This window comes from Pinus tabuliformis, chromosome 9 (genome assembly GCF_031772625.1).
Source record: "Pinus tabuliformis cultivar Carrire ecotype Pingquan chromosome 9, CPIR1, whole genome shotgun sequence".
NCBI lineage: Eukaryota > Viridiplantae > Streptophyta > Pinopsida > Pinales > Pinaceae > Pinus > Pinus tabuliformis.
In genome coordinates, this window is record NC_142307.1 from 3,610,549 (window position 1) to 3,622,944 (window position 12,396).

A 12,396-nucleotide genomic window follows, 5' to 3' on the forward strand; every position below is an offset into this window, starting at 1 on the left:
AGAGGAGGAAGAGGACCCGAGCAAAGCAGTCTCTCTGGAAGAATTAGAGGCCACCCTAAAGTGGTTTAAAAAAGACAAAATCCCAGGGCTTGATCAGTAGTCTATAGAATTCTTTATAGCTTTCTTTGACATCATTGGCGAATATCTGCTAAGAGTTGTGGAGGACTCCCAAATCAGTGGGAATATAACAACATCCATCAAGTCTACCTTCATCGATCTCATCCCAAAAAATGATAATCCGGTCTCATTTGAAGAATATCACCCTATCTCTCTTTGCAACTACTTATACAAGATCATAGCAAAACTCATCACCAACCGGCTGTGGCCCATTCTCTCCAACCACATTTCACTAGAACAATTTTCATTCCTATAGGATAGACAAATCCATGAGGTTGTGGGCACTGCACAGGAAGTACTACATACTCTTCACTCCAAAAAATGCAAAGGTATGATCTTGAAAGTTGATTTATCTAAGGCTTTTGATAGAGTTAATAGGTTATATATTAGAATACCATTAACACATCTGGGCTTCCCTTTCATATTCATCAAATGGATCATGAGTTGTATATCTAACATTCCATTTAGCATTCTTGTCAACAGAAGTGCATATGTTAAAATTGGCAACCAGGGCAAAACTTCATGTGGGTCATCTTATTCATGGCTAATAATATTTTTATTAGATTCCTCTCGTCGAGAGGTGTAGTATTGATATAAAGATCATCTGATTCCGATAAGTATTCATGGAGATATGAATTTATTTTGATTATGGAATTATTATCAAGCCGACCTACAACTCATGTAGGCTCAGAAGCCCAACAGTCGCATCTATTCACCCACCAACGTTGTGTATAAATATAAGAGGACTTTTCCTCATTTGGACTCACTCATCTCATCACATCTCTCTCTCTCTACTACGCAGATATGAGTCTCTTATCTACTGCGCTGAAATGGGTCTCTCTCTCTCACACATGTGAAGCCGGAAGCTGTTGAAATTGAAGTTGCAACTGCAGAAGTAAAGATTGACTTGCATGGCCTAGAATATCTCCTCTTTGGAACTGCGTTGTAGGTTCATCTGAACCTCCTTTGAAAGCCACGACTTTTGGTGGTGGAATGAAGTCAATTCGACGAATGGTTTGCAAGATATCGACTGTCCTAGTTTGAAGCCGGAAACTGTTGAAACTAAAGCTGCAACTGCAGAAGTAAAGATTGACTTGCGTGGCCTAGAAGATCTCCTCATCTGAACTATGTTGTAGGTTCATCTGAACCTCCTCTGGAAGCTGAAACTTTTGGTGGTGGAATGAATTCAATCCGACTGTCGGTTTGTGAGATATGGTCTGCCCTAGTTTGATAATGAAGCCGCTAATGCTGATGCTACTGATCTAGGGTTTGATACTGCTGATATGAATCAGATTTATTGTACTATTTCTCTCTGCTGAATTATTGAATATAAAAGAGGATTTGATCAAAGGGTTTCCCCACACATTGTGGGGTTTGTCCCTGGCTAGCCGCCACATCTTGTGTCTCTTGTCTTGGCTTGTTTTCTGTCGATCGTTTAATGTTCTATCTGCACTTTACTTTATGTACATGTGATTGCTAATTGGTGGAATATAATAAGAAAAAGAAGTAAACTGTTATAAGCATAGAACATACCATAACTTAACATGGTATCAGAGCTGAGGTGAAGACAAAGCCCGAGCAAGAGCAAGAGCAATCATTGAAGAGAAGATTGGCAAGGCTATCCTAAAAGAACTATGGGGTCCTCAACACTCTTTCCTGCCGAAGACAAGCTCCGTGAGAAAGCTGACTATCACGGATGGAAGATGTCTATCGATCTAACCCTTGAAGATCAAGGAGTGCTGGACCATGTAAGAGGCAATATTGTTGAGCCTTCATCAAATGCATCTGCTGCTGCCTAGAACAAATGGAAAAATGGAGAAGTCAAAACAATAGAAGATCATCCGGGACTCTATCAACAAGCACTTGGTGGCCTACATCTCTGAACTGGACACCTCCAAGGAAATCTACAATAGACTGGTGAGTTTATTTAAAGTTAATGATGCAAATCAAGTTTTGTTTCTTAGAAACAAGCTGAGGGAAATCAAGAAGGGTAAAGATGAAAGTATGCAAGCATACTTCTTAAGAATCACCAAGATCAAGAACGATATCCTATCTATTGGGGAAACTATTACTGGCAGAGAAATGGCACTCACAATTCTTGGAGGATTTCCATTTGAATGGTATGTGTTTAGGGCTACTCTTTTGAACTATAATGTAATTCCTGGTTTCGAGGAATTAATGGCTAGATGCATTCAAGAAGAAGCAAGGGAAGAAGTGCAAGAAATGCCCATGCCTAAAGGTCCTCCTGCTGCCTTTTCTTCTCATGCAAAGAAAAGAAATAATTCCGGTACTAAATCAAAAGGAAAGGCTAAGGCTAGAAGAAAATGACGATGTTACATTTGTGATAAAGCAAGTCACTATGTATGAGATCATGCGCATCATGATGAATGAGATCATGGACATAAAGGGCAACATGAGACCATGGACATATAGGATAGCATGATGATGATGCACACTAGTTTGAGCAGCATTATGATGGATAAAATCATTGACATGGGCAGCATGATGATAATCATGATTAGAGAAGCATGGTACAATATGCAGTGGTGCAACTCAAAATCCCTCTGATGGCAATCAAAGGAATGACAAATTCAACAGCAAAGGTAAGAGGAGAGCTGGGAATCAAGGAAGAGGACAATCATTCAAGAAGGCTAGAAATTCTAGGATGTATTAAATGCACCTGACCTCAAAAGGAAGCCTAGTGTCCATATTGGCAATGGAAGACAGAGGCTACAAGGTAACCTTCAACAATGGCAAGGTATGTATATAGAAAAATAATGTTAAATATGCCTTTACTCTTGGGTTTAGTGTTGATTCATTATATCAGGTCGATGGAAGTCCGCTAGGTGTCATGTGTTGTGACACAACGCTTCAGTCCGAACTTTGGCATTGGAGATTTGCCCACCTTCATTACAAAGCTCTACCCAATGTAAGACAGATGGTAACAGGGATGCTCAAATTCCAAGTAGAGAAAGAAGGTGTATGTCCGGGATGTGCCAAAGGAAAGCTCAAAAGGGGACCATTCCCCTCAAGCCAAAGCAAGACCTCCGATATATTACAATTGGTTTACTCAGGCATACCTGAGGTTGCATTAAGAGGGAGACTACTGCACCACATACTCCTGAGCAGAATGGTGTGGTGGGAAGGAAGAACCACATGATGATGGAAGTTGTCCGGGCCATGCTACATGATCAAAGACTTCCAAAGTTTCTATGGGTTGAAACTACAATCACCGCCATATATGTACAAAATCGATGCCCTCATCAAGCATTGGGTTCCTAAACTCCTGAAGAAATTTTCACCATCGATCAAAGGGAAGTCGTGATTAGTCATGATGTCACCTTTGACAAAGATATGGCTCTCAGCAAGGTGGACAATCTGCTGACTTTGAGTAGCTCTCAAGAAGCCGACACCAGGGAACCGAAAGAAAAGGATGATGAATCAATGCCTGATGTAGAAGAACGCATGGATCCGATTGATCCTCATCCACATGAGCCTTACTCTTCTAGGAAGAGGCCTTCATGGCTTAAGGGGTTACTTGATGATGCTGAAGGACATGCTGCACCCCGAGGAACCTTTCGTGAAAGTAAGAAACCTAATAGGTATCAAGGATACCTGACCATCATGAGCACGATCATACAAAATGAGCCTTCGTCATTCTCAGATGCCGTCAAGCATCAAGTATGGAAGGATGCTATGACCGAAGAATATGAGTCTATCATAAAGAATGATGTTTGGGAAGTAGTTCCCAGACCCCAGGACAAGACTGTTGTTACTTCAAAATGGCTTTACAAGATAAAGCATGCAGCAGATGGAAGCACAGAAAAGTATAAGGCTCGTTTTGTTGCTCGAGGTTTCTCCCAAAAGGAAGGTATAGACTATGATGAGATATTTGCACCTGTTGCCAGATATACGACCATCCGCTCGATCATAGCCCTTGCCGCTTCACAAGGATGGAACCTACATCAGATGGATGTCAAGACTGCGTTCTTGCATGGCTCGATCAAAGAAGAGGTCTACATGGAGCAACCTGAAGGATTTGAGATTTATGATTGAAAATCTCATGTATGCAGGTTGAAGAAAGCTCTCTATGGGCTGAAGCAAGCACCCCGAGCATGGTATGAGAGGATCGATAGCTACTTGATGAAGCTGGGATTCACTAGGAGTGAAGCTGATCCTAACCTTTACTTTAAGGTTGAAGATGAAAAGCCTCTCATACTGGTGTTGTATGTGGATGACCTCTTTCTAACAGGTGCAGACCCTCTCATTCACAAATGTAAGAGGGAGATGGCTTCTGAATTTGAAATGAAGGACCAAGGACTTGAAGTGTGGCAGAAGCCAAGGGAAATTTTCCTATCTCAAGGAAAATATGTGGTAAATATATTGGAAAGATTCGGTATGATGGACTGCAAGCCTGTGACTACCTCGAGGATCTTAACTTTAGAAGTTATATGGTAGTGATGTCGGACTAGACTTGGGAAACGCCTCTGAGTTTCAAAAACTCATTCGCATTGATGTTCTTGGTGAACCTCCATCCGAACATATGTTTTGCAGTTAGCATTGTGAGCTCATATTTGGTTGAGCCTCACTGGATTGATGCCAGGAATCTTCTGAGATGTCTTCAGGACACAATCTCTCATGGATTAAGATATATTGTCGAGATGTGAGACTACTTGGATATACTGATGTTGATTGGGCAGGCAGTGTGGTGGACCGTAAGAGCACTTCTGGGTACTGTTTCACCTTGGGATCTTCTTCGATATCCTGGATGAGTAGGAAGCAGAAGTCGGTGGCTTTGAGCACCACCGAAGCAGGATATATTGTTGCTAGAATAACCTCGTGTGAGGCAGTCTAGTTGTGAAAGCTCTTCAGTGAGCTGTTTCGATTTACATTGGATACCACTGTGATTCTCTGTAACAACCATAGGTGGGATTCGATTATTGAGGAATCCCGTATTCGTCAATTTCTCCAGCAGATAGACATCATCTGGGATATGGTAAGTCGATGAGCATGGAAGCTCCATCACATTAAGATGATGTACAGGTTGATACACCTTGTCAAAGCCCCGAGGAAAGATCTAATCTGTGATTTTCCCAAACGACTTGGAGTCAGCAAGAAACCCTTGTACAAGGGTCCTGCATGTTGCATACATTGAGCTCTGGGAGCTCTGAGGGCTTGTGGTTCCTACTGGAGCAACATATGACCACAGGGTGACTCACTCTCCCTTGGTGGTGCATACTGGAACAAGATGATTCGCTCTCTTGTGGGACAAGATGATTCGCTCTCTTGTGGAACAGGATGATTCGCTCTCCTGTGTAGCAGGATGATTAGTTCTCCTGTGAGGCGTGGATTGATGTGTTCTCCATGGCAGCTTGGATTGATGTGTTCTCCATGGCAGCTTGGATTGATGTGTTCTCCATGGAAACTATAACAGGATTGATGTGTTCTCCTGTGAGGCATGGATTGATGTGTTCTCCATGGTAATTGTAGCAGGATTGATGTGTTCTCCTGTGAGGCCTAGATTGATGTGTTCTCCATGGAAATTGTAGCAGGATTGATGTGTTCTCCTGTGAGGACAGGATTGATTAGTTCTCCTGTCGAGGCATCCTTCCCATGCAGTCTGGGACTCATGGGAAGTACCTCTCATATGATCAATGAGCAGGGAAATGAAGTTAGGGACCATAGTAGTACCGATGGACGCATCGTTGTAACTACCATACTCCCTACGCTAGGATGACCTCCATTGATCTGGGATCAATGATACTGGTCTGGGACCAGTGGTAGGAGTTGTACCATACTATGACGCTGACTTCGGGTCGGCTGAGACTGGTCTGGGATCAGTGGTACATACTCTGAGACTGACTTTGAGTCAGTGGAGGATGATATTGGTCTGGGACCATTGGAGTTGTACTCACTATGACGCTGACTTTGGGTTGGTTGAGACTGGTCTGGGACCAGTGGTACATACTCTAAAACTGACTTTGAGTCAGTATGATACATCCTCGATCATTTCTTCTTCTTCATAATTCGAACAAAAGCAGAGTAGAACATAACAATGCAAGAGCAGAGCAGAACAGAACAAAACAGTACAGATCAGTGCAGGGCAGAACAAGACAAAGCAGAACAGGCAAAATAGAGCAGAGCAGGGCAAGGATCAGGCTGTACAAGGCAGTGCATTTGATGGATGAATAGTAATGACCGATAGACAGATTGCAGATGAAGTTCTCCATGGTTGAGAGGGAGTGTTAAAATTGGCAACCAGGGTAAAACTTCATGTGGGTCATCTTATTCATGGTTGATAATATTTTTATTAGATTCCTCTTGTCGAGAGGTGTAGGATTGATATAAAGATCATCTGATTCTGATAAGTATTCATGGAGATATGAATTTATTTTGATTATGGAATTATTATCAAGCCGACCTACAACTCATGTAGGCTCAAAAGCCCAACAGTCGCATCTATTCACCCACCAATGTTGTGTATAAATATAAGAGGACTTTTCCTCATTTAGACTCACTCATCATCATCATCTCTCTCTCTCTACTGCGCAGATATGAGTCTCTTCTCTACTGCGCTGAAATGGGTCTCTCTCTCTCACACATGTGAAGCCGGAAGCTGTTGAAATTGAAGCTGCAACTGCAGAAGTAAAGATTGACTTGTGTGGCCTAGAAGATCTCCTCTTTGGAACTGCGCTGTAGGTTCATATGAACCTCCTTTGAAAGCCGCAACTTTTGGTGGTGGAATGAAGTCAATCCGACGAACGGTTTGCAAGATATCGACTGCCCTAGTTTGAAGCCGGAAATTGCTAAAACTGAAGCTGCAACTGCAGAAGTAAAGATTGACTTGCGTGGCCTAGAAGATCTCCTCATCTGAACTATGTTGTAGGTTCATCTGAACCTCCTCTAGAAGCCGAAACTTTTGGTGGTGGAATGAATTCAATCCGACTGTCGGTTTGTGAGATATGGTCTGCCCTAGTTTGATAATGAAGCCGCTAATGTTGATGCTACTGATCTAGGGTTTGCTACTGCTGATATGAATCAGATTTATTGTACTATTTCTCTCTGCTGAATTATTGAAGATAAAAGAAGATTTGATCAAAGGGTTTCCCCACACATTGTGGGGTTTGTCCCTGGCTAGCCGCCACATCTTGTGTCTCTTGTCTTGGCTTGTTTTCTGTCGATCGTTTAATGTTCTATCTGCACTTTACTTTATGTACATGTGATTGCTAATCAGTGGAATATAATAAGAAAAATAAGTAAACTGTTATAAGCATAGAACATACCATAACTTAACAACATCCCCTTTTCTCTCCTCTGAAAGGGGTCTAAGGCAGGGGTGTCCGTTGTCACCATTACTCTTCTTGCTAGTCATGGAGGGCCTCAGTAGAATACTAATGGACAAATATAGAAGGGGCAGATTACAGGCATAAAGATTGCAGAGGGTTGTCAACTAACACATATTCTCTTTGTCCATGATGTTTTTATATTTCTCAATGGCAGCATCGGTGACCTTTCCATCACCAAAGCCTCTTCTCCCTATTTCAACAGGCCATGAGTATGATGATAAATGACGCAAAATCTACATTATCTGCAGTTGAATGCACTCCACATGAGATCCATTTTGCACTACAGTGCTTTCCCTTCACACAATTGGGCCTGGTTGATGGACTGAAATATCTAGGGTATAAGTTAAAACCTCTAGGTTACAAGATCGCCGATTGGACGTGGCTCATATCTAAGCTGGAAAAAATACTCAATATCTGGTACCAGAAATACCTATCTTGTGTTGGGTGACTTACTCTAATTAAGAGCATCCCAGAGGCCACTTTGGTTTACTGGATGTCACTGGCTTGGATACCGAGGGGCATTCTCTCCAGGATACAATCCCTCTGCTGCAGATTTCTTTGGAATGGTAGCATGGAAGGCAAGGCTTTTGCTTGGGTAAAATGGGAAGCCCTCAATCTACCAAAGAAGTTGGGGGTGGCGGGGGGGGAGGTGCAGATGGGACCTAAAAAAGCTAGATGACTTTTCTTCTGCCCTGGCAGCCAAGCTTGGATGGCACCTAATAACATCTGAAATTCTATGGACTAAGGTTACTACCGCAAAATATATTTCCCTGCTACATATAATGGATTGGATCAGGCAACCTTACAAAGCACGACTCGGATTTCAATCATTTGGAAAGCAATTATAAGGGCTTTAAACCCTATCAGAGAAGGCATTACCTGGAGAATACACTCTGGCAACATAGTGCATATTAGTATTGACCCATGGATCGAGTGCAAGAATATGCACAGACTCCCCCCGGAGCTTATCTAGCACCTCCTCGAACAAAATACCTCTCATATCGCCCATATCGCTTGTTATGCTCCTATACCAATAGGTGTCATATTTCATGATTGACTGGTAAAATCCCAAATATGTTCATCCTTTCCTTGCTGCAAAGTTTCCATATTTCGGAAAAGATAAAAAAATTAAAAAATGTAAAGAGGGTATGCCCTAATAGAAAGATCATAGGGCAAAAAGAATGAAATGGTCAAAAAAGAAAAGAAAGAATGAACCCAAAGAAAAAGACCAATGAAAGTGTGCTAGTCCAAAATGCCACCACTATTCTATTTTTGCTAAAGAATCTCATTATGTGCAATTAGTTTCACCCTTGCCACAGTTAATGGATGGCCAAACAGCTTAATCTTGGCCAGTACATGTTTGAATTTCTTGTTTTAGAGATAGAGAATAAAATCTGTCCAATCAGTTCAATCTTGGCAGATAAGTAGATAGGTAGAGAAGCAAAAGAGCTCAACAGTTAAATCTGAGCCCTTGGAAGAAATAAGGGTAGACTTAGATAGGATTGCAGTCAAAAGAAAAGAAGAGAGAAAGGGTTTGCTAGTCCAAATGCACCCATGTAAAAGGAAGAAAAAATGTTAGGTATTGTAGGCTAGGTAGGCAGTTTTGGTGTTGCAGAAGCATGCCTATGATTAATTTTTATCTTTCAAAGATGTTCATTTTATTGTTATCATGAGTACAATGGCAATCGTTTGGCTACAAATCAAGTGATGCATGTATAACTTCCCCTCGCACTTCTCCCAAAAACACTTACTAACCTCCCACCAAGGATATTGAGATCTGCTCAATACTCCTAGATAACCCCATTTCATGAAAAAACCTGATGAAAATAACATTCCTGCTTAATGAAAATAAACCACATTTCTTGTGTAAAAATCCTCTTGTTCCCTTAGCCTAAGTTATCAAACATTATAGCTTGGCGCCTTTCATAAACCCATCCTAAACTGCTAACACTATTATATAAATCCCTTACAAATTCCCCTTTGCCCATATTAATATATTTTTACAATAAAAGCCCTTAATATTTAATAATCTCTCCCCCGGTCGATTACGACATATTTTTTGTTTACAAAGGGATTATAGGTTCACTTGGAACCATATAATAACCCTCCCTGCGCAAATATTGAAAAAATTAATTAACGCCTGGTTAATTAATAGTTTAATCCCCCGATAGCCAATCAAACCCGCCCCGATGTATTTAAGTTATTGTTTATATATGTGGGTCCCCCGCGTCGTAACCCTCTGTCACCTTGGGTATCCGCCAGCCATTAGATCTGGGCCTGGAGATCGGACGACCCATAATCATATCGCAGCACCCTTCCATGCCGATCTTTACTGCCCGGGGAGCCGGCGGTATTACCACCGTACCTTGGACATGTGGCACCCTCCCGGCATGCTCGCAGCCCTCCCCACCAAAACCACTTCGGCCCATAAGTGGTGCAATCCCAAACCACTTACCGCCCCCGCTGACCCCTTCGCTTACTTCACCTCCACATCAGCATTATGTACCCCGCGTCGTGACAAACTATCCCGTCATGCTGACGTCATCTGACCAAAAGCGCTGAAAAGCCCGTGAAGTCTATTTTTTGTCAAAACCCTGTAAAAAACATCGTTTTCGTTCATTTTCATTTGTTTGTTTCAAGACTATTGCATGCAAATTAACGTCCGAAAAGCTGCAGAAGCTCCAGTCCGCCACCCCGACCAGCAAAGTCCAGCACCCTGCTGCTCAACTCGTCAATCAACCTACCAATTGCATTCCTGTGCTTCCAAAACACAGGTATTTACCCCGTCTCACCTCTCGAAGCTGTGTTTCTGGTTTTCCTCTGCAAAATTATACTTGTAGGAGCCAAATTCACGCCAAAATAGTCCATAATTGTTATACCAACCCATCCAAAAACTGCTCTGTTTCCCTTTTCCACAGAAATTCGACTTCCAGTTAAAAACATAGAAAATTGAACAATGGAAGCCCCTATGGCCCTCAATGTTGCGCCTCTCAATGCACCTCACACAGACCAGCATCATTTACCCTTGGCCGACAGGGATTTCCAAATAAAAGACCCAATTGGTATACAAAATCATCTTCATACTTTCTGCCTAATCAGAAACAGTCATTTGAACGATTCTGATATCTATGGAATATGGGAATCCAATCTCCCCAGGTATTACCTTCCCTCAGTCCATGTGTTCCTTGATATTATTCACCACTGTTGTGCCAATTATGACCCTATCAGTAAAGCAGTTATGACCCCATCAGAAACTGTTCTCTTTTACATAATTGCTGAGTCTATCAATGAAATGCTACAATTCCATCCAGTTCAGCCTCTTGCTCCTCTTTCCATGGGATTTTTACTTGAGCAAGGCTCTCAATTGTCTAGTGCAGAAATAACCAGGATTGCCAAGTTATTCATGAAACCATAATGCCAGCCCCAAGGCCCACCCCCTTATTTATATGTCTCCTTCAATGAGACTAGAAGAATTCTTCTTGACATGATATCAATGATCTTGGGATTCAGGTCCAGTGAATTTGCAGATGAGATGGTCCTGGTTTTGTTATCCACCTTTACTCCAAGACAGCCCCCTACTATTAAATATGACTATGCCTCTTTTATTACTGACAAAATCCATACTCAATTTATGAATTTGGAAAGAGAAGGAGTGTTTAAATACACAACTTTCATATACCATCTGTTGTTGTATTATCATCCAGATATTTTTATATTTCCCATCAAGAAATTGGATTCTGAAGGAGAAAGAAGGTCTGTAATCTTTTGGAGCTCTGTCTTCCACAGAATTGTTGAAACCCCTTATACCTAATGTGAATTTATTAACCTGTTTATACATCCAGCCTCCACTCTACTGATAGGAGTTCCTCCTCCTAGGCTCTCTAGTGACATAAGGAAGATTTTACAGCTCTCCAAGAACTACAGGACAGGTGACTGGTACTTCTACCAGGATCACACTAAAATCAGCATATATGGTTGTGAGCTGTGCCCTTATAAGCTACCCAAATATGTGCCTATGAGACTATTTGCATTAGAGTATTTCAGGCAACTTATCAATGCAGATTTGACTCACTTTTGCAATGTGAAGAAAAAAGCTTAGCTGAGGATAAGAAACCAATTAGGCCCCTTTATCATTAAAAAAAGGGAAGCATGGGAAGATGCTGACAAAATATTAGGGGAAGACCTTAAATTGAAGAAAAGCTTCTGGTGGGTACCATATGACCCAAATGTAGGAATTTACAGGGTAAGTTCCTCAGACAGAACACCAAAGGACACCGCTCACAACCAGATCGCAGATCAATACACCAGTATTTTTGACGTGGTTAAAACCCTCAAATAGGGAAACAGTCCACGACCTGAGCCAACGTGGCCACTTCAGGAAATTTATTAATAAAAGAATGAAAATTTACATATGCTTCTCTCATGCATGGATTACCCTACAAATGACCCTCCACGCACTTTAAATAGAAATCATGGACCAATCGGGTGTCAAGCCACGGATCAAGTGTCAGTAATACCGAGGAGAGAATGAACAGCCGGATCACTACATATTGTGACCGTCAGATTGTAAGTTACAAAATGTACAACGGTAAAGAAAACACACTTTACCTAACTCTATACTAGACCAAGTTGTACTTAACTATTTCCTATGTGTCGGAATATCCTAACATCCCCCCTTAAGAACAACTTGGGATAGGATTGAGGATTTACAAATATGACGCAATAGGAGAAGGAAGGAGGCACTAGAGCCTATCCCCCTTAGTGACAACTTCCTGAACTCCAACCATAAATCGAAATTTAGTGAACTTCGCCTCTGTGAGAGCCTTTGTGAAGATGTCTGCAACTTGATCATCTGTTGAACAATATTGCACTTCAAGAACATGGTCGTGAATGTCTTTCTGATGAAGTGCATGTGCAGTTCAATGTGTTTGCT